Genomic DNA, 10,000 nt, shown 5'->3' with positions numbered 1-10,000 from the left:
CCACCTTGCATTGTCAATTGCTAAATCTGTATATGGATAAGTAGCCTATGGTTGTCAACTTATTTCGTACGGCCATACCAGCCTGGCAACGCCCGATCTCGTCTGATCTCGGAAGCTAAGCAGGGTCGGGCCTGGTTAGTACTTGGATGGGAGACCGCCTGGGAATACCAGGTGCTGTATGCTCTTTTGCTCATTCACTTAGAAACTGACATCTTGCAATATGCACAAGTAGTCCTTCATGAAAGGGGCTGGAAGCTGTTTTCATTTTGACACGAGAGAGAGAGAGAGAGAGAGAGAGAGAGAGACTACCTTGCATTGTCAATTGCTAAATCTGTATATGGATAAGTAGCCTATGGTTGTCAACTTATTTCGTACGGCCATACCAGCCTGGCAACGCCCGATCTCGTCTGATCTCGGAAGCTAAGCAGGGTCGGGCCTGGTTAGTACTTGGATGGGAGACCGCCTGGGAATACCAGGTGCTGTATGCTCTTTTGCTCATTCACTTAGAAACTGACATCTTGCAATATGCACAAGTAGTCCTTCATGAAAGGGGCTGGAAGCTGTTTTCATTTTGACACGAGAGAGAGAGAGAGAGAGAGAGAGAGACTACCTTGCATTGTCAATTGCTAAATCTGTATATGGATAAGTAGCCTATGGTTGTCAACTTATTTCGTACGGCCATACCAGCCTGGCAACGCCCGATCTCGTCTGATCTCGGAAGCTAAGCAGGGTCGGGCCTGGTTAGTACTTGGATGGGAGACCGCCTGGGAATACCAGGTGCTGTATGCTCTTTTGCTCATTCACTTAGAAACTGAAATCTTGCAATATGCACAAGTAGTCCTTCATGAAAGGGGCTGGAAGCTGTTTTCATTTTGACACGAGAGAGAGAGAGAGAGACCACCTTGCATTGTCAATTGCTAAATCTGTATATGGATAAGTAGCCTATGGTTGTCAACTTATTTCGTACGGCCATACCAGCCTGGCAACGCCCGATCTCGTCTGATCTCGGAAGCTAAGCAGGGTCGGGCCTGGTTAGTACTTGGATGGGAGACCGCCTGGGAATACCAGGTGCTGTATGCTCTTTTGCTCATTCACTTAGAAACTGAAATCTTGCAATATGCACAAGTAGTCCTTCATGAAAGGGGCTGGAAGCTGTTTTCATTTTGACACGAGAGAGAGAGAGAGAGACCACCTTGCATTGTCAATTGCTAAATCTGTATATGGATAAGTAGCCTATGGTTGTCAACTTATTTCGTACGGCCATACCAGCCTGGCAACGCCCGATCTCGTCTGATCTCGGAAGCTAAGCAGGGTCGGGCCTGGTTAGTACTTGGATGGGAGACCGCCTGGGAATACCAGGTGCTGTATGCTCTTTTGCTCATTCACTTAGAAACTGAAATCTTGCAATATGCACAAGTAGTCCTTCATGAAAGGGGCTGGAAGCTGTTTTCATTTTGACACGAGAGAGAGAGAGAGAGACCACCTTGCATTGTCAATTGCTAAATCTGTATATGGATAAGTAGCCTATGGTTGTCAACTTATTTCGTACGGCCATACCAGCCTGGCAACGCCCGATCTCGTCTGATCTCGGAAGCTAAGCAGGGTCGGGCCTGGTTAGTACTTGGATGGGAGACCGCCTGGGAATACCAGGTGCTGTATGCTCTTTTGCTCATTCACTTAGAAACTGAAATCTTGCAATATGCACAAGTAGTCCTTCATGAAAGGGGCTGGAAGCTGTTTTCATTTTGACACGAGAGAGAGATAGAGAGACCACCTTGCATTGTCAATTGCTAAATCTGTATATGGATAAGTAGCCTATGGTTGTCAACTTATTTCGTACGGCCATACCAGCCTGGCAACGCCCGATCTCGTCTGATCTCGGAAGCTAAGCAGGGTCGGGCCTGGTTAGTACTTGGATGGGAGACCGCCTGGGAATACCAGGTGCTGTATGCTCTTTTGCTCATTCACTTAGAAACTGACATCTTGCAATATGCACAAGTAGTCCTTCATGAAAGGGGCTGGAAGCTGTTTTCATTTTGACACGAGAGAGAGAGAGAGAGAGAGAGAGAGAGACTACCTTGCATTGTCAATTGCTAAATCTGTATATGGATAAGTAGCCTATGGTTGTCAACTTATTTCGTACGGCCATACCAGCCTGGCAACGCCCGATCTCGTCTGATCTCGGAAGCTAAGCAGGGTCGGGCCTGGTTAGTACTTGGATGGGAGACCGCCTGGGAATACCAGGTGCTGTATGCTTTTTTGCTCATTCACTTAGAAACTGACATCTTGCAATATGCACAAGTAGTTCTTCATGAAAGGGGCTGGAAGCTGTTTTCATTTTGACACGAGAGAGAGAGAGACAGAGAGAGACTACCTTGCATTGTCAATTGCTAAATCTGTATATGGATAAGTAGCCTATGGTTGTCAACTTATTTCGTACGGCCATACCAGCCTGGCAACGCCCGATCTCGTCTGATCTCGGAAGCTAAGCAGGGTCGGGCCTGGTTAGTACTTGGATGGGAGACCGCCTGGGAATACCAGGTGCTGTATGCTCTTTTGCTCATTCACTTAGAAACTGAAATCTTGCAATATGCACAAGTAGTCCTTCATGAAAGGGGCTGGAAGCTGTTTTCATTTTGACACGAGAGAGAGAGAGAGAGACCACCTTGCATTGTCAATTGCTAAATCTGTATATGGATAAGTAGCCTATGGTTGTCAACTTATTTCGTACGGCCATACCAGCCTGGCAACGCCCGATCTCGTCTGATCTCGGAAGCTAAGCAGGGTCGGGCCTGGTTAGTACTTGGATGGGAGACCGCCTGGGAATACCAGGTGCTGTATGCTCTTTTGCTCATTCACTTAGAAACTGAAATCTTGCAATATGCACAAGTAGTCCTTCATGAAAGGGGCTGGAAGCTGTTTTCATTTTGACACGAGAGAGAGAGAGAGAGAGAGAGAGAGACTACCTTGCATTGTCAATTGCTAAATCTGTATATGGATAAGAAGCCTATGGTTGTCAACTTATTTCGTACGGCCATACCAGCCTGGCAACGCCCGATCTCGTCTGATCTCGGAAGCTAAGCAGGGTCGGGCCTGGTTAGTACTTGGATGGGAGACCGCCTGGGAATACCAGGTGCTGTATGCTCTTTTGCTCATTCACTTAGAAACTGACATCTTGCAATATGCACAAGTAGTCCTTCATGAAAGGGGCTGGAAGCTGTTTTCATTTTGACACGAGAGAGAGAGAGAGAGACCACCTTGCATTGTCAATTGCTAAATCTGTATATGGATAAGTAGCCTATGGTTGTCAACTTATTTCGTACGGCCATACCAGCCTGGCAACGCCCGATCTCGTCTGATCTCGGAAGCTAAGCAGGGTCGGGCCTGGTTAGTACTTGGATGGGAGACCGCCTGGGAATACCAGGTGCTGTATGCTCTTTTGCTCATTCACTTAGAAACTGACATCTTGCAATATGCACAAGTAGTCCTTCATGAAAGGGGCTGGAAGCTGTTTTCATTTTGACACGAGAGAGAGAGAGAGAGAGAGAGAGAGAGAGAGACTACCTTGCATTGTCAATTGCTAAATCTGTATATGGATAAGTAGCCTATGGTTGTCAACTTATTTCGTACGGCCATACCAGCCTGGCAACGCCCGATCTCGTCTGATCTCGGAAGCTAAGCAGGGTCGGGCCTGGTTAGTACTTGGATGGGAGACCGCCTGGGAATACCAGGTGCTGTATGCTCTTTTGCTCATTCACTTAGAAACTGACATCTTGCAATATGCACAAGTAGTCCTTCATGAAAGGGGCTGGAAGCTGTTTTCATTTTGACACGAGAGAGAGAGAGAGAGAGAGAGAGAGACTACCTTGCATTGTCAATTGCTAAATCTGTATATGGATAAGTAGCCTATGGTTGTCAACTTATTTCGTACGGCCATACCAGCCTGGCAACGCCCGATCTCGTCTGATCTCGGAAGCTAAGCAGGGTCGGGCCTGGTTAGTACTTGGATGGGAGACCGCCTGGGAATACCAGGTGCTGTATGCTCTTTTGCTCATTCACTTAGAAACTGAAATCTTGCAATATGCACAAGTAGTCCTTCATGAAAGGGGCTGGAAGCTGTTTTCATTTTGACACGAGAGAGAGAGAGAGAGACCACCTTGCATTGTCAATTGCTAAATCTGTATATGGATAAGTAGCCTATGGTTGTCAACTTATTTCGTACGGCCATACCAGCCTGGCAACGCCCGATCTCGTCTGATCTCGGAAGCTAAGCAGGGTCGGGCCTGGTTAGTACTTGGATGGGAGACCGCCTGGGAATACCAGGTGCTGTATGCTCTTTTGCTCATTCACTTAGAAACTGAAATCTTGCAATATGCACAAGTAGTCCTTCATGAAAGGGGCTGGAAGCTGTTTTCATTTTGACACGAGAGAGAGAGAGAGAGACCACCTTGCATTGTCAATTGCTAAATCTGTATATGGATAAGTAGCCTATGGTTGTCAACTTATTTCGTACGGCCATACCAGCCTGGCAACGCCCGATCTCGTCTGATCTCGGAAGCTAAGCAGGGTCGGGCCTGGTTAGTACTTGGATGGGAGACCGCCTGGGAATACCAGGTGCTGTATGCTCTTTTGCTCATTCACTTAGAAACTGAAATCTTGCAATATGCACAAGTAGTCCTTCATGAAAGGGGCTGGAAGCTGTTTTCATTTTGACACGAGAGAGAGAGAGAGAGACCACCTTGCATTGTCAATTGCTAAATCTGTATATGGATAAGTAGCCTATGGTTGTCAACTTATTTCGTACGGCCATACCAGCCTGGCAACGCCCGATCTCGTCTGATCTCGGAAGCTAAGCAGGGTCGGGCCTGGTTAGTACTTGGATGGGAGACCGCCTGGGAATACCAGGTGCTGTATGCTCTTTTGCTCATTCACTTAGAAACTGAAATCTTGCAATATGCACAAGTAGTCCTTCATGAAAGGGGCTGGAAGCTGTTTTCATTTTGACACGAGAGAGAGATAGAGAGACCACCTTGCATTGTCAATTGCTAAATCTGTATATGGATAAGTAGCCTATGGTTGTCAACTTATTTCGTACGGCCATACCAGCCTGGCAACGCCCGATCTCGTCTGATCTCGGAAGCTAAGCAGGGTCGGGCCTGGTTAGTACTTGGATGGGAGACCGCCTGGGAATACCAGGTGCTGTATGCTCTTTTGCTCATTCACTTAGAAACTGACATCTTGCAATATGCACAAGTAGTCCTTCATGAAAGGGGCTGGAAGCTGTTTTCATTTTGACACGAGAGAGAGAGAGAGAGAGAGAGAGAGAGACTACCTTGCATTGTCAATTGCTAAATCTGTATATGGATAAGTAGCCTATGGTTGTCAACTTATTTCGTACGGCCATACCAGCCTGGCAACGCCCGATCTCGTCTGATCTCGGAAGCTAAGCAGGGTCGGGCCTGGTTAGTACTTGGATGGGAGACCGCCTGGGAATACCAGGTGCTGTATGCTTTTTTGCTCATTCACTTAGAAACTGACATCTTGCAATATGCACAAGTAGTTCTTCATGAAAGGGGCTGGAAGCTGTTTTCATTTTGACACGAGAGAGAGAGAGACAGAGAGAGACTACCTTGCATTGTCAATTGCTAAATCTGTATATGGATAAGTAGCCTATGGTTGTCAACTTATTTCGTACGGCCATACCAGCCTGGCAACGCCCGATCTCGTCTGATCTCGGAAGCTAAGCAGGGTCGGGCCTGGTTAGTACTTGGATGGGAGACCGCCTGGGAATACCAGGTGCTGTATGCTCTTTTGCTCATTCACTTAGAAACTGAAATCTTGCAATATGCACAAGTAGTCCTTCATGAAAGGGGCTGGAAGCTGTTTTCATTTTGACACGAGAGAGAGAGAGAGAGACCACCTTGCATTGTCAATTGCTAAATCTGTATATGGATAAGTAGCCTATGGTTGTCAACTTATTTCGTACGGCCATACCAGCCTGGCAACGCCCGATCTCGTCTGATCTCGGAAGCTAAGCAGGGTCGGGCCTGGTTAGTACTTGGATGGGAGACCGCCTGGGAATACCAGGTGCTGTATGCTCTTTTGCTCATTCACTTAGAAACTGACATCTTGCAATATGCACAAGTAGTCCTTCATGAAAGGGGCTGGAAGCTGTTTTCATTTTGACACGAGAGAGAGAGAGAGAGAGAGAGAGAGAGACTACCTTGCATTGTCAATTGCTAAATCTGTATATGGATAAGTAGCCTATGGTTGTCAACTTATTTCGTACGGCCATACCAGCCTGGCAACGCCCGATCTCGTCTGATCTCGGAAGCTAAGCAGGGTCGGGCCTGGTTAGTACTTGGATGGGAGACCGCCTGGGAATACCAGGTGCTGTATGCTCTTTTGCTCATTCACTTAGAAACTGACATCTTGCAATATGCACAAGTAGTCCTTCATGAAAGGGGCTGGAAGCTGTTTTCATTTTGACACGAGAGAGAGAGAGAGAGAGAGAGACTACCTTGCATTGTCAATTGCTAAATCTGTATATGGATAAGTAGCCTATGGTTGTCAACTTATTTCGTACGGCCATACCAGCCTGGCAACGCCCGATCTCGTCTGATCTCGGAAGCTAAGCAGGGTCGGGCCTGGTTAGTACTTGGATGGGAGACCGCCTGGGAATACCAGGTGCTGTATGCTCTTTTGCTCATTCACTTAGAAACTGAAATCTTGCAATATGCACAAGTAGTCCTTCATGAAAGGGGCTGGAAGCTGTTTTCATTTTGACACGAGAGAGAGAGAGAGAGACCACCTTGCATTGTCAATTGCTAAATCTGTATATGGATAAGTAGCCTATGGTTGTCAACTTATTTCGTACGGCCATACCAGCCTGGCAACGCCCGATCTCGTCTGATCTCGGAAGCTAAGCAGGGTCGGGCCTGGTTAGTACTTGGATGGGAGACCGCCTGGGAATACCAGGTGCTGTATGCTCTTTTGCTCATTCACTTAGAAACTGAAATCTTGCAATATGCACAAGTAGTCCTTCATGAAAGGGGCTGGAAGCTGTTTTCATTTTGACACGAGAGAGAGATAGAGAGACCACCTTGCATTGTCAATTGCTAAATCTGTATATGGATAAGTAGCCTATGGTTGTCAACTTATTTCGTACGGCCATACCAGCCTGGCAACGCCCGATCTCGTCTGATCTCGGAAGCTAAGCAGGGTCGGGCCTGGTTAGTACTTGGATGGGAGACCGCCTGGGAATACCAGGTGCTGTATGCTCTTTTGCTCATTCACTTAGAAACTGACATATTGCAATATGCACAAGTAGTCCTTCATGAAAGGGGCTGGAAGCTGTTTTCATTTTGACACGAGAGAGAGAGAGAGAGAGAGAGAGAGAGACTACCTTGCATTGTCAATTGCTAAATCTGTATATGGATAAGTAGCCTATGGTTGTCAACTTATTTCGTACGGCCATACCAGCCTGGCAACGCCTGATCTCGGAAGCTAAGCAGGGTCGGGCCTGGTTAGTACTTGGATGGGAGACCGCCTGGGAATACCAGGTGCTGTATGCTCTTTTGCTCATTCACTTAGAAACTGAAATCTTGCAATATGCACAAGTAGTCCTTCATGAAAGGGGCTGGAAGCTGTTTTCATTTTGACACGAGAGAGAGAGAGACCACCTTGCATTGTCAATTGCTAAATCTGTATATGGATAAGTAGCCTATGGTTGTCAACTTATTTCGTACGGCCATACCAGCCTGGCAACGCCCGATCTCGTCTGATCTCGGAAGCTAAGCAGGGTCGGGCCTGGTTAGTACTTGGATGGGAGACCGCCTGGGAATACCAGGTGCTGTATGCTCTTTTGCTCATTCACTTAGAAACTGACATCTTGCAATATGCACAAGTAGTCCTTCATGAAAGGGGCTGGAAGCTGTTTTCATTTTGACACGAGAGAGAGAGAGAGAGAGAGAGAGAGAGAGAGACTACCTTGCATTGTCAATTGCTAAATCTGTATATGGATAAGTAGCCTATGGTTGTCAACTTATTTCGTACGGCCATACCAGCCTGGCAACGCCCGATCTCGTCTGATCTCGGAAGCTAAGCAGGGTCGGGCCTGGTTAGTACTTGGATGGGAGACCGCCTGGGAATACCAGGTGCTGTATGCTCTTTTGCTCATTCACTTAGAAACTGACATCTTGCAATATGCACAAGTAGTCCTTCATGAAAGGGACTGGAAGCTGTTTTCATTTTGACACGAGAGAGAGAGAGAGAGAGAGAGACTACCTTGCATTGTCAATTGCTAAATCTGTATATGGATAAGTAGCCTATGGTTGTCAACTTATTTCGTACGGCCATACCAGCCTGGCAACGCCCGATCTCGTCTGATCTCGGAAGCTAAGCAGGGTCGGGCCTGGTTAGTACTTGGATGGGAGACCGCCTGGGAATACCAGGTGCTGTATGCTCTTTTGCTCATTCACTTAGAAACTGAAATCTTGCAATATGCACAAGTAGTCCTTCATGAAAGGGGCTGGAAGCTGTTTTCATTTTGACACGAGAGAGAGAGAGAGAGACCACCTTGCATTGTCAATTGCTAAATCTGTATATGGATAAGTAGCCTATGGTTGTCAACTTATTTCGTACGGCCATACCAGCCTGGCAACGCCCGATCTCGTCTGATCTCGGAAGCTAAGCAGGGTCGGGCCTGGTTAGTACTTGGATGGGAGACCGCCTGGGAATACCAGGTGCTGTATGCTCTTTTGCTCATTCACTTAGAAACTGAAATCTTGCAATATGCACAAGTAGTCCTTCATGAAAGGGGCTGGAAGCTGTTTTCATTTTGACACGAGAGAGAGATAGAGAGACCACCTTGCATTGTCAATTGCTAAATCTGTATATGGATAAGTAGCCTATGGTTGTCAACTTATTTCGTACGGCCATACCAGCCTGGCAACGCCCGATCTCGTCTGATCTCGGAAGCTAAGCAGGGTCGGGCCTGGTTAGTACTTGGATGGGAGACCGCCTGGGAATACCAGGTGCTGTATGCTCTTTTGCTCATTCACTTAGAAACTGACATATTGCAATATGCACAAGTAGTCCTTCATGAAAGGGGCTGGAAGCTGTTTTCATTTTGACACGAGAGAGAGAGAGAGAGAGAGAGAGAGAGAGACTACCTTGCATTGTCAATTGCTAAATCTGTATATGGATAAGTAGCCTATGGTTGTCAACTTATTTCGTACGGCCATACCAGCCTGGCAACGCCCGATCTCGTCTGATCTTGGAAGCTAAGCAGGGTCGGGCCTGGTTAGTACTTGGATGGGAGACCGCCTGGGAATACCAGGTGCTGTATGCTCTTTTGCTCATTCACTTAGAAACTGAAATCTTGCAATATGCACAAGTAGTCCTTCATGAAAGGGGCTGGAAGCTGTTTTCATTTTGACACGAGAGAGAGAGAGAGAGACCACCTTGCATTGTCAATTGCTAAATCTGTATATGGATAAGTAGCCTATGGTTGTCAACTTATTTCGTACGGCCATACCAGCCTGGCAACGCCCGATCTCGTCTGATCTCGGAAGCTAAGCAGGGTCGGGCCTGGTTAGTACTTGGATGGGAGACCGCCTGGGAATACCAGGTGCTGTATGCTCTTTTGCTCATTCACTTAGAAACTGAAATCTTGCAATATGCACAAGTAGTCCTTCATGAAAGGGGCTGGAAGCTGTTTTCATTTTGACACGAGAGAGAGATAGAGAGACCACCTTGCATTGTCAATTGCTAAATCTGTATATGGATAAGTAGCCTATGGTTGTCAACTTATTTCGTACGGCCATACCAGCCTGGCAACGCCCGATCTCGTCTGATCTCGGAAGCTAAGCAGGGTCGGTACTGGTTAGTACTTGGATGGGAGACCGCCTGGGAATACCAGGTGCTGTATGCTCTTTTGCTCATTCACTTAGAAACTGACATATTGCAATATGCACAAGTAGTCCTTCATGAAAGGGGC

The 10,000-nt window shown here is 47.0% G+C and overlaps 32 non-coding genes and 2 pseudogenes across 32 annotated transcripts; all 34 read left to right on the top strand.

The window, feature by feature from the left end:
- The first annotated feature begins 64 nt into the window (after window positions 1-64).
- On the top strand, window positions 65-183 carry LOC146263360 (5S ribosomal RNA). Its single transcript, XR_014725389.1, has one exon. It is a non-coding gene; the product is annotated as a 5S ribosomal RNA (ribosomal RNA).
- A 186-nt stretch (window positions 184-369) lies between these two features.
- On the top strand, window positions 370-488 carry LOC146263359 (5S ribosomal RNA). The gene has a single exon (XR_014725388.1). It is a non-coding gene; the product is annotated as a 5S ribosomal RNA (ribosomal RNA).
- A 182-nt stretch (window positions 489-670) lies between these two features.
- Window positions 671-789, top strand: LOC146263358 (5S ribosomal RNA). The gene has a single exon (XR_014725387.1). It is a non-coding gene; the product is annotated as a 5S ribosomal RNA (ribosomal RNA).
- Window positions 790-961: 172 nt separating this feature from the next.
- Window positions 962-1,080, top strand: LOC146263357 (5S ribosomal RNA). The gene has a single exon (XR_014725386.1). It is a non-coding gene; the product is annotated as a 5S ribosomal RNA (ribosomal RNA).
- A 172-nt stretch (window positions 1,081-1,252) lies between these two features.
- LOC146263356 (5S ribosomal RNA) lies at window positions 1,253-1,371 on the top strand. Its single transcript, XR_014725385.1, has one exon. It is a non-coding gene; the product is annotated as a 5S ribosomal RNA (ribosomal RNA).
- Window positions 1,372-1,543: 172 nt separating this feature from the next.
- LOC146263355 (5S ribosomal RNA) lies at window positions 1,544-1,662 on the top strand. The gene has a single exon (XR_014725384.1). It is a non-coding gene; the product is annotated as a 5S ribosomal RNA (ribosomal RNA).
- Window positions 1,663-1,834: 172 nt separating this feature from the next.
- On the top strand, window positions 1,835-1,953 carry LOC146263354 (5S ribosomal RNA). The gene has a single exon (XR_014725383.1). It is a non-coding gene; the product is annotated as a 5S ribosomal RNA (ribosomal RNA).
- Window positions 1,954-2,137: 184 nt separating this feature from the next.
- On the top strand, window positions 2,138-2,256 carry LOC146263353 (5S ribosomal RNA). The gene has a single exon (XR_014725382.1). It is a non-coding gene; the product is annotated as a 5S ribosomal RNA (ribosomal RNA).
- A 178-nt stretch (window positions 2,257-2,434) lies between these two features.
- LOC146263352 (5S ribosomal RNA) lies at window positions 2,435-2,553 on the top strand. Its single transcript, XR_014725381.1, has one exon. It is a non-coding gene; the product is annotated as a 5S ribosomal RNA (ribosomal RNA).
- A 172-nt stretch (window positions 2,554-2,725) lies between these two features.
- Window positions 2,726-2,844, top strand: LOC146263351 (5S ribosomal RNA). The gene has a single exon (XR_014725380.1). It is a non-coding gene; the product is annotated as a 5S ribosomal RNA (ribosomal RNA).
- A 182-nt stretch (window positions 2,845-3,026) lies between these two features.
- LOC146263350 (5S ribosomal RNA) lies at window positions 3,027-3,145 on the top strand. Its single transcript, XR_014725378.1, has one exon. It is a non-coding gene; the product is annotated as a 5S ribosomal RNA (ribosomal RNA).
- A 172-nt stretch (window positions 3,146-3,317) lies between these two features.
- Window positions 3,318-3,436, top strand: LOC146263349 (5S ribosomal RNA). The gene has a single exon (XR_014725377.1). It is a non-coding gene; the product is annotated as a 5S ribosomal RNA (ribosomal RNA).
- A 188-nt stretch (window positions 3,437-3,624) lies between these two features.
- Window positions 3,625-3,743, top strand: LOC146263348 (5S ribosomal RNA). Its single transcript, XR_014725376.1, has one exon. It is a non-coding gene; the product is annotated as a 5S ribosomal RNA (ribosomal RNA).
- Window positions 3,744-3,925: 182 nt separating this feature from the next.
- LOC146263347 (5S ribosomal RNA) lies at window positions 3,926-4,044 on the top strand. Its single transcript, XR_014725375.1, has one exon. It is a non-coding gene; the product is annotated as a 5S ribosomal RNA (ribosomal RNA).
- A 172-nt stretch (window positions 4,045-4,216) lies between these two features.
- On the top strand, window positions 4,217-4,335 carry LOC146263346 (5S ribosomal RNA). Its single transcript, XR_014725374.1, has one exon. It is a non-coding gene; the product is annotated as a 5S ribosomal RNA (ribosomal RNA).
- A 172-nt stretch (window positions 4,336-4,507) lies between these two features.
- LOC146263345 (5S ribosomal RNA) lies at window positions 4,508-4,626 on the top strand. The gene has a single exon (XR_014725373.1). It is a non-coding gene; the product is annotated as a 5S ribosomal RNA (ribosomal RNA).
- Window positions 4,627-4,798: 172 nt separating this feature from the next.
- On the top strand, window positions 4,799-4,917 carry LOC146263344 (5S ribosomal RNA). Its single transcript, XR_014725372.1, has one exon. It is a non-coding gene; the product is annotated as a 5S ribosomal RNA (ribosomal RNA).
- A 172-nt stretch (window positions 4,918-5,089) lies between these two features.
- Window positions 5,090-5,208, top strand: LOC146263343 (5S ribosomal RNA). Its single transcript, XR_014725371.1, has one exon. It is a non-coding gene; the product is annotated as a 5S ribosomal RNA (ribosomal RNA).
- Window positions 5,209-5,392: 184 nt separating this feature from the next.
- Window positions 5,393-5,511, top strand: LOC146263342 (5S ribosomal RNA). The gene has a single exon (XR_014725370.1). It is a non-coding gene; the product is annotated as a 5S ribosomal RNA (ribosomal RNA).
- A 178-nt stretch (window positions 5,512-5,689) lies between these two features.
- Window positions 5,690-5,808, top strand: LOC146263341 (5S ribosomal RNA). The gene has a single exon (XR_014725369.1). It is a non-coding gene; the product is annotated as a 5S ribosomal RNA (ribosomal RNA).
- A 172-nt stretch (window positions 5,809-5,980) lies between these two features.
- On the top strand, window positions 5,981-6,099 carry LOC146263340 (5S ribosomal RNA). The gene has a single exon (XR_014725367.1). It is a non-coding gene; the product is annotated as a 5S ribosomal RNA (ribosomal RNA).
- Window positions 6,100-6,283: 184 nt separating this feature from the next.
- Window positions 6,284-6,402, top strand: LOC146263339 (5S ribosomal RNA). Its single transcript, XR_014725366.1, has one exon. It is a non-coding gene; the product is annotated as a 5S ribosomal RNA (ribosomal RNA).
- A 178-nt stretch (window positions 6,403-6,580) lies between these two features.
- LOC146263338 (5S ribosomal RNA) lies at window positions 6,581-6,699 on the top strand. Its single transcript, XR_014725365.1, has one exon. It is a non-coding gene; the product is annotated as a 5S ribosomal RNA (ribosomal RNA).
- Window positions 6,700-6,871: 172 nt separating this feature from the next.
- Window positions 6,872-6,990, top strand: LOC146263337 (5S ribosomal RNA). Its single transcript, XR_014725364.1, has one exon. It is a non-coding gene; the product is annotated as a 5S ribosomal RNA (ribosomal RNA).
- A 172-nt stretch (window positions 6,991-7,162) lies between these two features.
- LOC146263336 (5S ribosomal RNA) lies at window positions 7,163-7,281 on the top strand. The gene has a single exon (XR_014725363.1). It is a non-coding gene; the product is annotated as a 5S ribosomal RNA (ribosomal RNA).
- A 184-nt stretch (window positions 7,282-7,465) lies between these two features.
- Window positions 7,466-7,574, top strand: LOC146263335 (5S ribosomal RNA; annotated as a pseudogene).
- Window positions 7,575-7,742: 168 nt separating this feature from the next.
- Window positions 7,743-7,861, top strand: LOC146263334 (5S ribosomal RNA). Its single transcript, XR_014725362.1, has one exon. It is a non-coding gene; the product is annotated as a 5S ribosomal RNA (ribosomal RNA).
- A 188-nt stretch (window positions 7,862-8,049) lies between these two features.
- On the top strand, window positions 8,050-8,168 carry LOC146263333 (5S ribosomal RNA). Its single transcript, XR_014725361.1, has one exon. It is a non-coding gene; the product is annotated as a 5S ribosomal RNA (ribosomal RNA).
- Window positions 8,169-8,346: 178 nt separating this feature from the next.
- LOC146263332 (5S ribosomal RNA) lies at window positions 8,347-8,465 on the top strand. Its single transcript, XR_014725360.1, has one exon. It is a non-coding gene; the product is annotated as a 5S ribosomal RNA (ribosomal RNA).
- Window positions 8,466-8,637: 172 nt separating this feature from the next.
- On the top strand, window positions 8,638-8,756 carry LOC146263331 (5S ribosomal RNA). The gene has a single exon (XR_014725359.1). It is a non-coding gene; the product is annotated as a 5S ribosomal RNA (ribosomal RNA).
- A 172-nt stretch (window positions 8,757-8,928) lies between these two features.
- LOC146263330 (5S ribosomal RNA) lies at window positions 8,929-9,047 on the top strand. The gene has a single exon (XR_014725358.1). It is a non-coding gene; the product is annotated as a 5S ribosomal RNA (ribosomal RNA).
- A 186-nt stretch (window positions 9,048-9,233) lies between these two features.
- Window positions 9,234-9,352, top strand: LOC146263329 (5S ribosomal RNA). Its single transcript, XR_014728904.1, has one exon. It is a non-coding gene; the product is annotated as a 5S ribosomal RNA (ribosomal RNA).
- A 172-nt stretch (window positions 9,353-9,524) lies between these two features.
- LOC146263328 (5S ribosomal RNA) lies at window positions 9,525-9,643 on the top strand. The gene has a single exon (XR_014725356.1). It is a non-coding gene; the product is annotated as a 5S ribosomal RNA (ribosomal RNA).
- Window positions 9,644-9,815: 172 nt separating this feature from the next.
- LOC146263327 (5S ribosomal RNA) lies at window positions 9,816-9,934 on the top strand (annotated as a pseudogene).
- Window positions 9,935-10,000: the final 66 nt, after the last annotated feature.

Source organism: Hypomesus nipponensis, chromosome 12, assembly GCF_054491055.1.
Source record: "Hypomesus nipponensis isolate SF chromosome 12, ASM5449105v1, whole genome shotgun sequence".
In the NCBI taxonomy this organism is placed as follows: Eukaryota; Metazoa; Chordata; class Actinopteri; order Osmeriformes; family Osmeridae; genus Hypomesus; species Hypomesus nipponensis.
The sequence above is the reverse complement of the archived record's forward strand: the minus strand, read 5'-3'. Positions and strand labels throughout refer to the sequence as shown.